Here is a 14,317-nt window from a genome sequence, read left to right on the forward strand (position 1 = left end):
GCATTATTCAAGTACAAGTCTAGCTTTTGAGCTTGAAACGGAGAAGGGCAGAGAAACCGAATTTAATTTATATAAGTAAAACAGTATATGTATATATGTATGTGTCTGAAAATATTTAACCAATTAACTGTTAAACAACTGGTCACAAAATACTGAAATTAACAAAAAATAGTAAGCATACCCCAAGGATGGTTTAACTAATGAAATCTCGGTTTGGGTGGATGAATAGCGCGTACAGTAGGGTCTGCCAAACGATTGTGAAAAATGGACCGCACGTTTCCGTGATGCCAGACTTGTATTAACTATACGAACTATGAAAAAGCAGAAGCGACTTAATAATTGTTTAAAACCTTTGTTGATCTTCTTCAAACTGCCATTAATAATTAACCTTTGTTATAATTTTGGTTTTAAGATTTACACAGTTAAACGATTAATAATATTATAAACATTTGTATATTAAATATGAAATACGGTTTTACTGAATGTTTATTTGGTTACCTACAGGGTTCCATATTTTGTTCGGTAAAAAGAGACAAACAAAATATGAGGGTAGGCTACAAAATGCTTAATATTTGTGCAATAATATTTTTAAATTGGTTTTAATCTGGCGATAAAATAGCTGACAAGAGTCATGTTTATATTAAAACTTAATATTAAATTTTTTTTAACACAATTAATTAAAAATCTATGTTGTAACGGAACATTTGGAAATAATGGAATTTTAATCGTTTTGATCTTTTAAAAATTAATGTTTACGAAGTTTCTTTTTCTTGGCAATTCAACTGATTATAAAATATATTAATTCGAAAAAATGGTATTTAAAAAAACATAATTATATAAAGTTTATATCAATCTTTTAATTGCAACTTATAGGTAAATTTTTGTTCAATATGTGCATTTAAATTAAAAAAAAAAAATTTTTACTAATAAATAGGAATTTCGATAGATTTAAATATATTTTGTTCAAATTTCGAAAAAGTAAATAGAGGTGGGGAGCACACGCACTAAAAAAAATTCCCCTCGTATATTTTACGAAAACTGCATTTTATATGTAATTTTATTCTAAAATGGATAAGTATCGAAAATTTCACGAAAATCTGACCATTAGTTGATTTTTGCTAGATTTATTAAATACGGGTATGTTTTCACGTTCGGAATGTCTACTACATCGGAACGTTATTTTAAAGCGCCAATTATGTAAACACGATTTTCGTCTCGCAATTTCATTATTTTTTGTTCGACGAAAAATTTTTTTAAAATGATTACTGGTTTATTTTGCCCTTCTTTTAAATGGTACAAAAGTAGTAATCATACACCAGGGATGGTTTATAACTAATAAAATATCAGAAGCATGTTTGCGAGAGTTGAAATGCAAATGTTCATTTCAAATACTGGCACATTTTTATTAGTTTTGAGCATGCGTAAATTCATTCATAGCTTGAAGTGGTCTAATTTTAAATCTTTCTAACTGTTGATACCTCAAACGGTAGGGAATGCGGGTGTTTTGGTTTCGATTCTAGCTGATGGCACACAAGTCATTAAAAAAGAAAACTTTAAAAATCAGTAACACACACACACATATATATATATATGTATAGTACCTATTTCAGATATATACTAGCACTAAATAGCATACTAAATAGTACCTATTTCAAATATATACTAGCAAGGAGACCAGATGTTGCCCGGGATTGAATGATGATCAACATTTTTAATCTTATCGAAATCATTGATATCTCTAGGGAAGAAGCTTTACATGCATCCATGCAGTAACTTAGTCCAAAATATGTTATTCTATATTGCACTCTAGAGAACCTACTGTTTATTATATCAAATTGTTTTATATAAACTTCTTTCCAGTTAACGAAAAAAAAATGAAGAAATGTACGTGCGGAGTTTGAATCTACAGACCACGTCATGCAAAAAAAAAAAAAAAAAAAAACACGTAAATTTTCAAGTCTTATAAAATTTTTTGCAGTTAATGAAAAAAAAAAAGAATTAAGAAATTTACATTCGGAGTTTGAACCTAGAGACCGCGTCACGCAAAAAAAAAAAAAAAATAAAAATAAAAAAAATAACTAACAAAAAACACGATATCAAGTTACCCACAGTAAAATCTTCACGGTCCGTTGTTCTATCATTGTTTCTAAGCGACGACATGTAAAACGTGGCTTTACGATGATGAATTAAAATAACGGTTTCGATTATCGATTATCGCTGAGTATTCTAAGACAAAACTTTACTAAGATCACTCCCAGACTTATACACTAAAGCTCTGCAAATTTAAAAGAAAATCTGTTCAGCCGTTTCGGAGTCTATAAGGAACGAGCTCACAATACAGAGTTGCATTTATATATATATATATATATATATATATATATATATATATATATATATATATATATGCTGAAATCAGTACTGTACGCATAGTACAATAAATATACTGAAATCAACACTATACATATAATATTCAATTGAAAATTGGCTCTGTAATAATAAATACGAAATCTGCATGAATTAAAATATATCAAAACATATTTTACGACTAGGTAAGGCTGGGCGCTCTTGCTAGTTTTAAATAAATATTCTATTTTCTTTTATGCCATTTTATCAAGCTGACCTATCAACTGTCTTATTTTCATATGGAGTTTTTGCTGACTCTAACATCATCTCGCGTGATTTGCCTAAGGTTTTAAAATATGATCCTAGCCAATATCTTTACATTTTCTTCAACAGTTCAATACTGCCAATTATGAAGCAGCGCCAATGACTGTATTAAAAAAAAGTGGTGCTGTACCGCAGAAAAGATGATCCACCCGAAACATTTATAATAGGGATTGTGTTTCGACATTAAATAGCTTGACAATAGCTGATATGCTGCAAAAAACACTAATCCAATTAACGAATATTTTACAATAACTATTTATTTCAAGGCACGAAAAACTGCAGGTAACGCCATACTACGAAGGCAGTTTATATACAGCTTACTCCGATATCAGCTTTCAGAGAGAAAACTGGATTTTATTGTTATTTTTTATGTTTATGCTTCGCGGGGATATTCTATTGTATCCAGGATGGGGGCTCGTTCTGGACAAAATATTCAGGTGATGTTTAGAGGTATACATTTTACAAACTACATTTACATGGTTGTTGGACTCTGCTAGTTATGTCAGTTTGATTTGTTGAATGAGATCGTCAGCAATGTTCTGTTGTGGATGCGAATAGAAAAATATGGTTTAATGAAGTGAGCGTACAGAACTTACATCGAGGAATTAAAACTTCGCCTTTGGGCTAGAACAATGTGTAACACTTAATGTATTCTGTTTTCAATCGGTTAAGGAGAAGTTTCTTTCTGGACCGAAACAATTGTTTTTTATTTTTGTTCCAATCCAGATTTTCACCTACATAAAAAAAAAAAATCGATCTTTGTTCTCGTGGGGAGGCAAGTAAATAGAAACTAATAGAGGGCAAGTGTTGTACTTATGAAAACCTACCTAGTTATATGGAGGATAAAAAGCGAGATTGCAAAACAGAGCTAATAAAAGTCTTGACACTAGCATGATGATGATGATGATGATCATCATCATCATCATCATCATCATCATCATGACAATCATGCTACTTCTGATTGCTGCTGTTGTTGAGCATCATCCATGATGATACTTTTTATTGGCATTCGTTTCCCGGATATCTTTCTATAAAGAATTCGTTCTGGAAGGATATCGGGTACTTACAGAAAGACTACGCAAAGCTTGCCAATCTTCCTAAATTAAATTGTTTATGTGGAGGGAACGGGGTTCGAACTAAGCACACCCAGGTTGTAAGCTTGCGTCGCTAATGATGAGTTATGCCAAAAACAAACGTTGATTAATGAAATGTTTGCAGTATACATCGTTTTGCGACATTATATAAACTAAAACAAGTTAATATGCCGTATGAAATTAATGTAAGCAATGGTCAATTCTGCAATAAAAGTAATAAGTAATGTGTATTTATACCTACATGTATATCCGTCTAGATAGCAAGTAAAAATCTGCCGGATTAAACAACTTCAAATGTTTTAAGATGTAATACATAAGATATCGAGGTGCGATTCGAACGAATGCTAAAAAGCAAATGGTTCTAATTGTGTATTCTCTTTCTTTCTCCGGTCTGTTTCGATAGGCTCTCTTCGTCGCTTCCTAAACCTTACAAGTTTTAACACGAAAGTCTTGAACCAATAGAAATCTTTTCAAGCTTCAGAAAGAAACACCTACATGTGAAAGTAATAAGTCCGTGACAACGTAAACATTCCTATATATCATGCTTAACAAAATCAGTTTTCAATAGACCGAGCCAGCATCATCTGCACGAAAGACCCGATTAACGTATGCTCTATAAACCATCTCATGTCCTTTAGAAGCCGGGGTGGCAACGCGAAAGAACTCATTGATTCGCGTATCCAACCGTCATAAACACATGCACAGCTATACACGCACTAACAACAATAAGGTAAACACACACACATACATAATGCCACAGTATCAAATAAGAACATTCTACATATACAAATATTGCCTAAAAAAACATGTGTACATATGTATGGTTATACATATACACATAAACTGGATCAATAAAAGTGCAATTGCATAGCTGGTTCCGCAATTATATTTTAAGTAGCTAAACTTCTAAAATCCAATAATATGGATTTAGACAAGCCAGTTCTACTGCTGATATCCTTACTGTAAACTCTGAACGTATTTACCATGCAATCGATAAAGTAGGGCAGTAGCTCTATATATACATCTAAGGCTTTTGGCAGGGTATGGCACGAGAGTTATCTCAGGAAAATCAGATCATATGATATTACTAGACGAATACTTTTTTTTACATAGACATCACCACTTATCAAGGCACAGAGGCGACTCGAGGATAAGGGTTAAAGAGTGTACAGTAGTAAATTGGATAATATAGTAATCGTTAGTAATGGAAATTCGGTAAATTTGTTAACTTAAGTGGAACAGCTCATTAAGAACTTGTTTACGTGTTTACGTTGGACTTGAAGACAACCATATTGTAGTTAGCTGGAAAGCAGGAAAACTGAAGACAGGTCCATGGGCGTGCAGTTCTTTTTTTTAGGTTAAGGCACAAATAGAGAGTGGGGGGGATTTATGGATAGTGTTTTCAGCTAGACGAATATTTCTTGTGAAAGTTTGGCGAGGGGATTGAAACTCAGTCGAGTACTTGCATGAAAATAATGCAACATCTCTTCTGTGAGAAAGAGGATGCAGGGAAGATAAAAGGGCATCCCCCACTAAGCTACGAAGTCTATTTCGAACTCTAAGGATAAGTCCTTTCTAGCAGCTCCTGCCCATATGTGGCAACAGTACTTCATCCTTGGACGTACCTGGATCTTATAAAGATAGAGAATTGCATCAACAATGAGATATCTACTGGATCGATAGAAGGGTCCCACTATTTTTCCAGCGACCTTGGCAACAAATTTGATGTGTTCCATTTCAGATCAGGAGTAAAGGTCAAGCCCAGAAGTTTGTCAAAACATGAGGCCTCCCCAAAACGAGAGCCATTTATTTCAATTGATGCCATATGGGGATTAGTACGTGGATGATGTAAAGATAGAAGCTTGGTTTTAGATGCATTAAAAGTAACCAGTCACTTCTTTCCCCATTGTACCACATGCTCAAGATCAGAGGAGAGAGAATCGGAGAGAACTTAGTCGTTTACGGTCTTAGATGTGCTATCATAGATGGCAGTGCCATCAGGATAAATGTCTACGAATGATGTAAAGATGTGATTTGGAAGGTCATTAATGTAGATCAGGAGAAGAGTTGGAACCAGGATTGACCCCTGAAGGACTCCAGCATTAATACTGTGAGCTTCTGATTTTTGCCAATCAACCACTACTCTTATTAACCTATCAGAGAGAAATGATTTAATAACTGAGAAGACATTTCCAACTATAGCTGGAGATCTTTTGAAGTAAACCTTTATGCCATACCCTATCAAAGGCCTTTGATATGTCAAGAGCAATTGCCTTAGAAACGTTGCCTCCGTCGAGAGATTCGCTAATCCTATGGGATATAACTGTAAGCACATCTACTGTAGATCTAGCAGAACGGAAACCATATTGCATGTCACTAAGGAGGTTATCTTTGCTGAGATGATTACTTCTCTGCTTAACACAGATTCCAACAACTTACTCATGACGCACAGGAGACTTATTGGCCTGTACTTAGCGGGGGATGACTGATCACTTGAATTCTTTAATACATATCATACTAATGAAATTTTCCAGGGTGATGGGAAATAATTTTCCTTAAGACAACGTTTAAACAGTTTTGTAAGTATGGGAGCTAGTTCTGGTTGAAGATTTTTGAGTGCTATAATTGGAATGCCGTCAGGGCCGTTTGCTTTACTGGATTCAAGTATTTTTTTATTATTATCTTGGCAATATCACGTACAAATACTTAACATAATTAAGAGAAGAATTCAGGTTGTCCTAGATGGACATACGTCAAAACGATATGATATAAATGCGGGATCCATCCGTAGACTTTTATTATTCCTGATATTCATAAATGACCTCCCTGATAAAATTGTTTCGTAGATGGGTATATTTGCAGATGAAACCATGCTCTATAGCAGGTATGAGGTAAAAACAAATGAACACATACATAAGGCAAGGCCTTTAATCTGTAGTGGAATCGGGACAAAATGGATGGTAACATTTAATGTTACCAAGGCTAAGCTTCTTTCCTTTAATAATTGCAAGAAACATTCTTAACCACCTATAGCTAATGAGACATTATCTGAAAGTACTTCGTTCAAATTCCTCGGCCTTACGGTTATATGGAACATGAGTTGGAACAGATACATCGAGGGCCTGTGCGCGGCTGCTGTGAGGAATGTGTGCTCTTTACCATGCTATGAGGTTATTACGCCTGAAAGTATCGTGTACATCTACAAGACCACCATTCGCCCATATATGGAATATTGTTGTCACATTTGCACTGGTGAATCTGCTTTTAGTCTATTACTTCTGCTCAGAGTTTAAAAGAGAGTCGCCATCATAAAAGGTTTCGAAATATCAGCTAAACTTCAGCCTCTCTTCCACCGGCGAAATGTTGCATCTCTTTGCCTGTTTTACAAGTAGTTTACTGGTAGATGCTCCGACGAATTACAAGCCCTTGTACCACCTCGACGTAAATACCCCCGACAAACTCGACAAGCAGCAAAATCCCACCTCTACACAGTAGAGATCTCCAGATGCCAGAAAGCCTTCTACTCTAATAGTTTCTACCCCAGAACTGTTAGACTTTAGAACTCACTTTCCCAACTTTTTTCTCAATTTCTTTTTTACAAAATGCTGTTGATGCTTTAGGTAACACTTGTTACCTGGTGACCCACTTGCGTTCGTTTTATTTCCATTTGTGTTGGTTGTTTGGTTTTATTGTTTTGTTTTACGGCATATCAACCCTTTTCGGGTTATTTAATGCCGAATGCGATTATTTTGGAAATAGTATTCATGTTGCATCCAGTTATTTTGTAGAAGGTTTTTATTCTTCAAGCGCTTTGTATCCTCAATCGCTAGTTTGTAGCGGTCGGTTTGATTGTTTTATAGTAGATTTTATCGCTTTTTGTTCCCAGAACATGAATGAGTTTTGTAATGGGCGAGGGAAAAGTGCTACAGTGTTAATGTTTGGTATATTTTAAGTCAGGAAACCAGTCAGGAAGTGGGTGAGATAGAAAGTGAAAAAGGAAATGGGAAGAAGGAAAGGGAGGGTAAGTTGTTGTTAGGTGCATTTCGTCTTAGGAAGCCAATATCTTCAGACAGCCTTATCTGGTCGCACCAGATTTCCATTCCTATATGCATGCAAATAATGAGACTTTTATCTCTTTTTTCTTTCTTTTTTCTAAAATGATGAATATGTTTTTCAAAAGTTCCAATTTGGTGTTTGTAGATTGTTCTTTCTTTCTTTTTTAATTTAACCGATTGAGTTATTATTTAAAACTAGCAGAACCCGTGGAACATCTACGGAACAGGTAATATATTTAATCAAGAAATGTTGATAAAGCTGATATTTTTCTGAATAGCGGGTGTTTAAGATAGAAAAAAACATACACGCAGGAAATATAAGTTTATTAACATTTCTATAAAAAATAACGTCCATTTTATTGCTGTGTAGTTGTGATATATGTGTCGTCTAGTGGTTAGATTGTATGAGAGTATATAAACGTATGCATATACGTGTCACAGTCATCTATATGTCGTGTGTATATACGTATGTTCGTCTATGACCGTCTAGCGTTGTGATCGTCTAAGCTAGAGTTCGTTATGTATGCGTACACGTTTAAATACAGCTCATGAAGGGACAAGAATATACATAAATACATTTACAACACAAAGGACGAATAACGCTTGTTTGAAGTTGCAACATCTGGCCAATCAGAAACATGCCTTGTCCATCTTTGGTCATGGTTGACGGGAAGCTACACTGAAAATTCCCCCCACGCGTTTGATTTTCGGCAACTTTTTATTCCAAAGTGTTATTTTCCCTTTTGGAAAATTGCAACACTGATTCTGAGTATCGCCATTTGTGACCCCCTCTACTCGGAGCCATCACGATTTGAAGACCGTCGCTGTTCTTCTCCCGTCATCGACTAACTTAACTAATTTCCATGTATCTCAAAAGGACAATCTCCCCTTCTAAACGACGTCATTAGTATACGTTACTAAGATAATCACCTGATGCTTTTTCATGTCATCATTTCTAAGCTATAATCTAAATCATAACAGTTTTAAGATACATTCCGAAATTGATATGTAATAATATATTCTATAACATATAATAAATATTTATCTAAATTTTTTGATTATTCTAAAACATAGCTGACAAAACATTTTGGTTTGAATAATCATTATAATCGTTGACCAGCACACCTTCGGCGTGCCCAGTCAGTATCTAACAGTATTTTAAATACAGAACTGGCCCAAATGAGATAAATTAATAAGTACTAATAAATACTTAGAAAGTAATATTGTGCTACATAGTTCACTACAAATAATGAAATCATATTAGAAGAAACGATCTTTTATTTTCTTCTTCAATCAAGTACCTTTCAGCAGACAATGTTCTTTTATGCTTTGTCTCTTTTGAATGCTCCCCTTTTTACAGAACGTTTCGCTGACTTCTTTCTTCAGTGAAGAACCGCTGCAGGGCGAAATTACTACGAGTTCATTTCTCACACTATTACAAAAATAATCACATATTATTATTATACTTATATTCGAAAAGGAAGCTACATCAAAGTGAGAACACTCTTATATTCTTGTCCAGAATTGCCAGATTGGCCTTTCAAAGGCTAAATTTCGGGAATTTGACCCTTTTGTTCTCGTTTTTTTTGTTTTTTTTAGTAATTTGGCCTCTAAAATTTATATTTATCTTTTTTCAAAGCGCATCGTACGGACTAAGGTTGGAAGAATTAAAATATTATATGGATATATATGAATATTAATGTAAACACTGGCGAAGCACGCAGGATGTGTATACTCGTCCATGTATGGTATACATGATAGATACGGCATCATCACAGTGATAAGCCGGTTCCCGTTAGATTACCGAAGTTAAGCGTCTTTGAGCATGCTTAGTACTAAATGGGTGACCATTTGGTAATATGATGGATGGGATGTATCTCGGAAATGTCTCCTTGACTTCTCCTTGCCATTGGAATCAAGCAGTGTCAACTCAGGAGAGAAGTGATTAGTTATTACGCAACACTTGCTTCGTAATTGATATGCCGTAAACCAGAGAAACCAAACAAAACTCTAACTTTTTCAAACTCACTTTCGGGGACTGCGTGATGTTTCCAAATGTCTCTATATTTTTCAGGATTTTGGTTTAATGTCCCCATATCGTTTACTGTTTTCCAATTGGATTTGAAACATCGAGACGTCGGTTTTAATTAGGCCATCGCCCGGCTTTTTTGGAGGGGGGGGTCCCGGTTACAGTCTGAGGTTTTGCTGAGAGTTTGCTGGGGGGGGGGGAGATTAGGGTGTGGGGGCAATCAGTTGCGATCCTCCAGCCCCGGGAAAGAAATCTGGGCACATTCACACGCGTTGGATTTTTTAAAGGAAAAAAAAGTGCAAAGATAAAGAAAAAAATAGATTGGGTGGGTTGGGTTGAAGAACACGAAAGGACAGGCCTCGGGTTTATAAAGACAAAAAAGAGAATAACACGTCTCCGTCCTTTTTTATTTTATATATATATATATACATACATGTATATATATATATATATATATATATATGTATATGTATATGTATGTGTGTGTGTGTGTGTGTGTGTGTGTGTGTGTGTGTGTGTGTGTGTGTGTGTGTGTGTGTGTGTGTGTGTGTGTGTGTGTGTGTGTTTTCTTTGACAAAGAAATGAGGTTGACATCTCAACTGCGTGTTGGGAGGTGGGGACATGTGGGCAGATTTCAAAGACGAAAATGTTATGATGGGTATACAAAAAAAAAAAAGGAGAGACTAAGAAAAGAAATACACACGTGTTAATTTGCCTCTTAGACGAGTCGAGATGACGGGCCTCTGACCGTTTTGATGGGGGTGGTGCAGGTGGCTGACGGATTTTCTCCGAAATATAGACCAGTTTATAAAATAAGTAAACGCAGTGTCTGTCCCAGGACGGATTCCTTACCGCGAGACGCGCGCTTGCTTTAAGAATGTTTTCCTTTAAAAGATAATTATCTAAAGTTAATTTCTATCAAAATAAACGTTATGCTTTCGCTAACTTTTTCAATGGAATATTTCGTTTAGTTTTATCGAATTTCTTTTTTAAACGGTAAAGACAAATGATTTCGTATTTCATAAAATACGAGCTTTGGTGAAATAAAAAAGGGTATTTCTTTACGAGAGTACCCAGCGTAGTATAAACACCCCCAAACTCTCCATGTTAAGAACGGCTTTCGGAATAAAGACCCCTATCTCGAAAGCCGTTCTTAACATGGCGAGGTTGGGGGTGTTTATTTCCGAAAGCTGTTCTTGACATATGGAGGTTACGTTAGGTGTCAGAATTTTGAGGGAATTTTTGACACCCCTAACACAAAACTGCGAATAAAATATAAAAAAAATCGTAATTTCTCTTTTTAAAGTGTTTTTTTTTTGTTTGTTTTATTTATGGAATATACTTCCAAAATAAACTATTAAATTTGTTTGAAAAATAATAGAAATATTATTAAAAAAAAAAACAAAACAGTGTTTACAAAGTGCTGGCGCGCCTTCATGCATTTTATGAAATCAATTGAATTTTACGAGTTAAATATTTTTCAACTATTAAACTTTAAAAATCTATCAAAATTATTCTATTGGTTCAATTTTTACGATATTTTAAGGGTTAATGTGAAATTTTATTCTCTTTTCAACAAACCAAATATAATATTTTAGACAAACGTTTTTTTTTATTCACCCACCCTCTATTTTGAAATTTCTATTAAAAATTAAATAATTAATTTACTCACCAAAGTTTTATATATCAGAAATTGAAGATGACAGATCAATAAATAAAATTTAAAATAAAGAAGTGTTTTTTGGAAATTCACCTGTAAGGTCCAAATTGTAAAACCCTTTTTTTTTAAACCACGTTGATTTTTTTTTAAGTGAAAGTTTATGTTAAGTAAATATTGTCAAGTAAATAGCAGACGCTTACGACACCTTTTTCTATTTCATTCAATGTTTTCTTTTTTAGATATAAAAAAAATCATTCGATAAAGATGAATCAAAATATATTAAATCAAAAATTCGAATTTAGGAAAACTCGTCCCCGGAAAACTGGTCTCCGAAAAACTCGCCTCCGGAAAACTCGTACCCGGAAAACTCGTCCCCTTTTACTAGGTAGGAAGACTGGTCCCTTATTGAATAAATATCGATTGAAAACACATTTTATAACCGTTCTTGAAGAAGATATTGTCTTTAAAAGAGAATACACATCCCATAATATTAAAAAAAAATATTTTTATTTGTATAAACTCTTTAAAATAAGTTGAAAGACCAAATATTTCAAAGCTAAGTAGAAAACGTTGTTTTAAAAAAAATTAATTAATTTTTCTAAGTTTTCGTTTTCTACCTAGCTTTGAAAGTGTTTGGTCTTTCAAATTATTTTAAAGAGTTTATTTAGTTAAAAAAAAAAAGAAGTAATGTCGAGTGTTACTTATGAACAAAAAATTTCTGACATAAGAGGATCACGTCTTAGGAGGATAATTGCTCCAAAATAGAAAATTAAAGAAAATATTAAGGTAGATATAGTTTATAAACGAGCCCCCCACCTCCAAAGGGAAATAAATTTGTATATTTTTAGGTAATAATGCACATCCCATAATATTTAAAAAAAATATTTTTACATGTTTATTGTTTTAAAAAAATTAAATTGATTTGTCTAAGTTTTCGTTTTCTACCTAGCTTTGTAAGTTTTTGGTGTTTAAACTTATTTTAAAGAGTTTATTTAGTTAGAAATAACAAGTAATGTCGCATACGACATTACTTAGTAAATAATTTTTAATAAAAAATGTCCGTAAATTAAAGAAAATACTGACGTAGATATAGTTTTAAAACGAGCCTCCGCCACCTCCAAAAGAAAATACATTTTTATATTTTTAAGTACTGCACAAGTGCCCCGAAATGACTTTTAAACGATACCCTCCCGTCCTGGCTTTCGAAATAATAACGTTATTATTTCAAAATTACATAAGACCGTGTTTTCTTTTTTGTTGTTTTGTAATAACACAAGAATTATTTAAACTGAATTAATTCTTCTAAATAAAATAATTGTTTTGTTTGATAATACGTGTTTTCTTTCTTTATTTTTGTTTCGTAATGACACAAAAAGTGTTAAAACTAGAGTATTCTTTTAAAATAAATATTTGGTTTCGTTTTTCGTATCTTGATTCCGTGATCAAGTTTATTTTTTTTTAACAAGAGTTAAAAATACTTTTTAAAAAATATTATGTGGGTGCATAGTCTCTTAAAAACAATATCTCCTTCAAAAACGGTAATAAAATGTTTTCAATCGATATTTATTCAATAAGGGACCAGTTTTCCTACCTAGCAAAAAGGGGGGATTTTTCCGGTTATGAGTTTTCCGGGTGCGAGTTTTCCGGGTACGGGTTTTCCGGAGACGAGTTTTCCCGGGACGAGTTTTCCAGGCACCCAAAAATTTATGTATTTCTTTAAGAGAATAAAAAAATAAAATAAAATTTGGTAGAGCGAATTTTTTGTAATCGGCCCAAATCCAGGAATGAAATGTTCATATTTTGCAAATATGGCAACACATACTGAGCACTTTGTAGTCGAAATTAAATCTGTCAAAAATACAAAAGAGAGATAAGGATGCATGCGTTGTTTTTACGTTTCGAGACATCCGTATTTGATAAATTGAAAATTAGAAGCCACACGGCTTTAAGCTAATAGCAGAAACGAGTTGCGAAAATGCAATTTTCTGGGATCCTTGCGTTAGAAACTGCTTTCATTTAAAAAATACATGGAATATAAAATATAAATATGGACAATTGTTATAAATGAAGAATGGAAGCACCTATTGCTTAGTTTTTTTTATAGGTAAGTGATTTTTTGGCATTTATATATATTTTTTAGATGTGGATTCAGTTAAAATTCGTTTATTTCGTGAAATCTTTTGGAAAGAAAACCAATGAAAAAAATGTATTGTAGATTTTTCGATTAAACCTTTTATGCTTTTAAAATTTGGTCTTTGCTCATTTTTAAAAAATAAAAATTAGGGTTTGAAATTACATTTTCATATTGTTATAAGCTTGAACACATAGAGAGTCTATTTAATCAAATGTTTTGCGATGGCGACTTGCCCATTATTAGGTGCATCAGAATTTTGGGGCAAGTCGCCATTGCAAAACATTTGATTAAATAGACTCTCCATGTCTACAAGCTTATAACAATATGAAAATGTAATTTCAAACTCTAATTTTTATTTCAATAAAATGAGCAAAGACCACGTTTTAAAATCATAAAATCATATATATATATATATATATATATATATATATATATATATATATATATATATATATATAACGCATATTATCTGAACTGATTCCCAACGAGGGAGATGATTCTGGAGTATGATATCATGACAAACGAACATATATTACACTATCCTCCAAGGGAGAACATTATGCATGGGAGGATAGTATTATAAAATGAGACATATATTACAAATTCCGGTTCTTCTGCATATCAATGACATCATACGTCTGAGATGAGTTATCGACCCCTGCTCTTTGAAAGCCCTCT

Source organism: Euprymna scolopes, chromosome 2 (genome assembly GCF_053919585.1).
Source record: "Euprymna scolopes isolate OS-2025 chromosome 2, ASM5391958v1, whole genome shotgun sequence".
In the NCBI taxonomy this organism is placed as follows: domain Eukaryota; kingdom Metazoa; phylum Mollusca; class Cephalopoda; order Sepiida; family Sepiolidae; genus Euprymna; species Euprymna scolopes.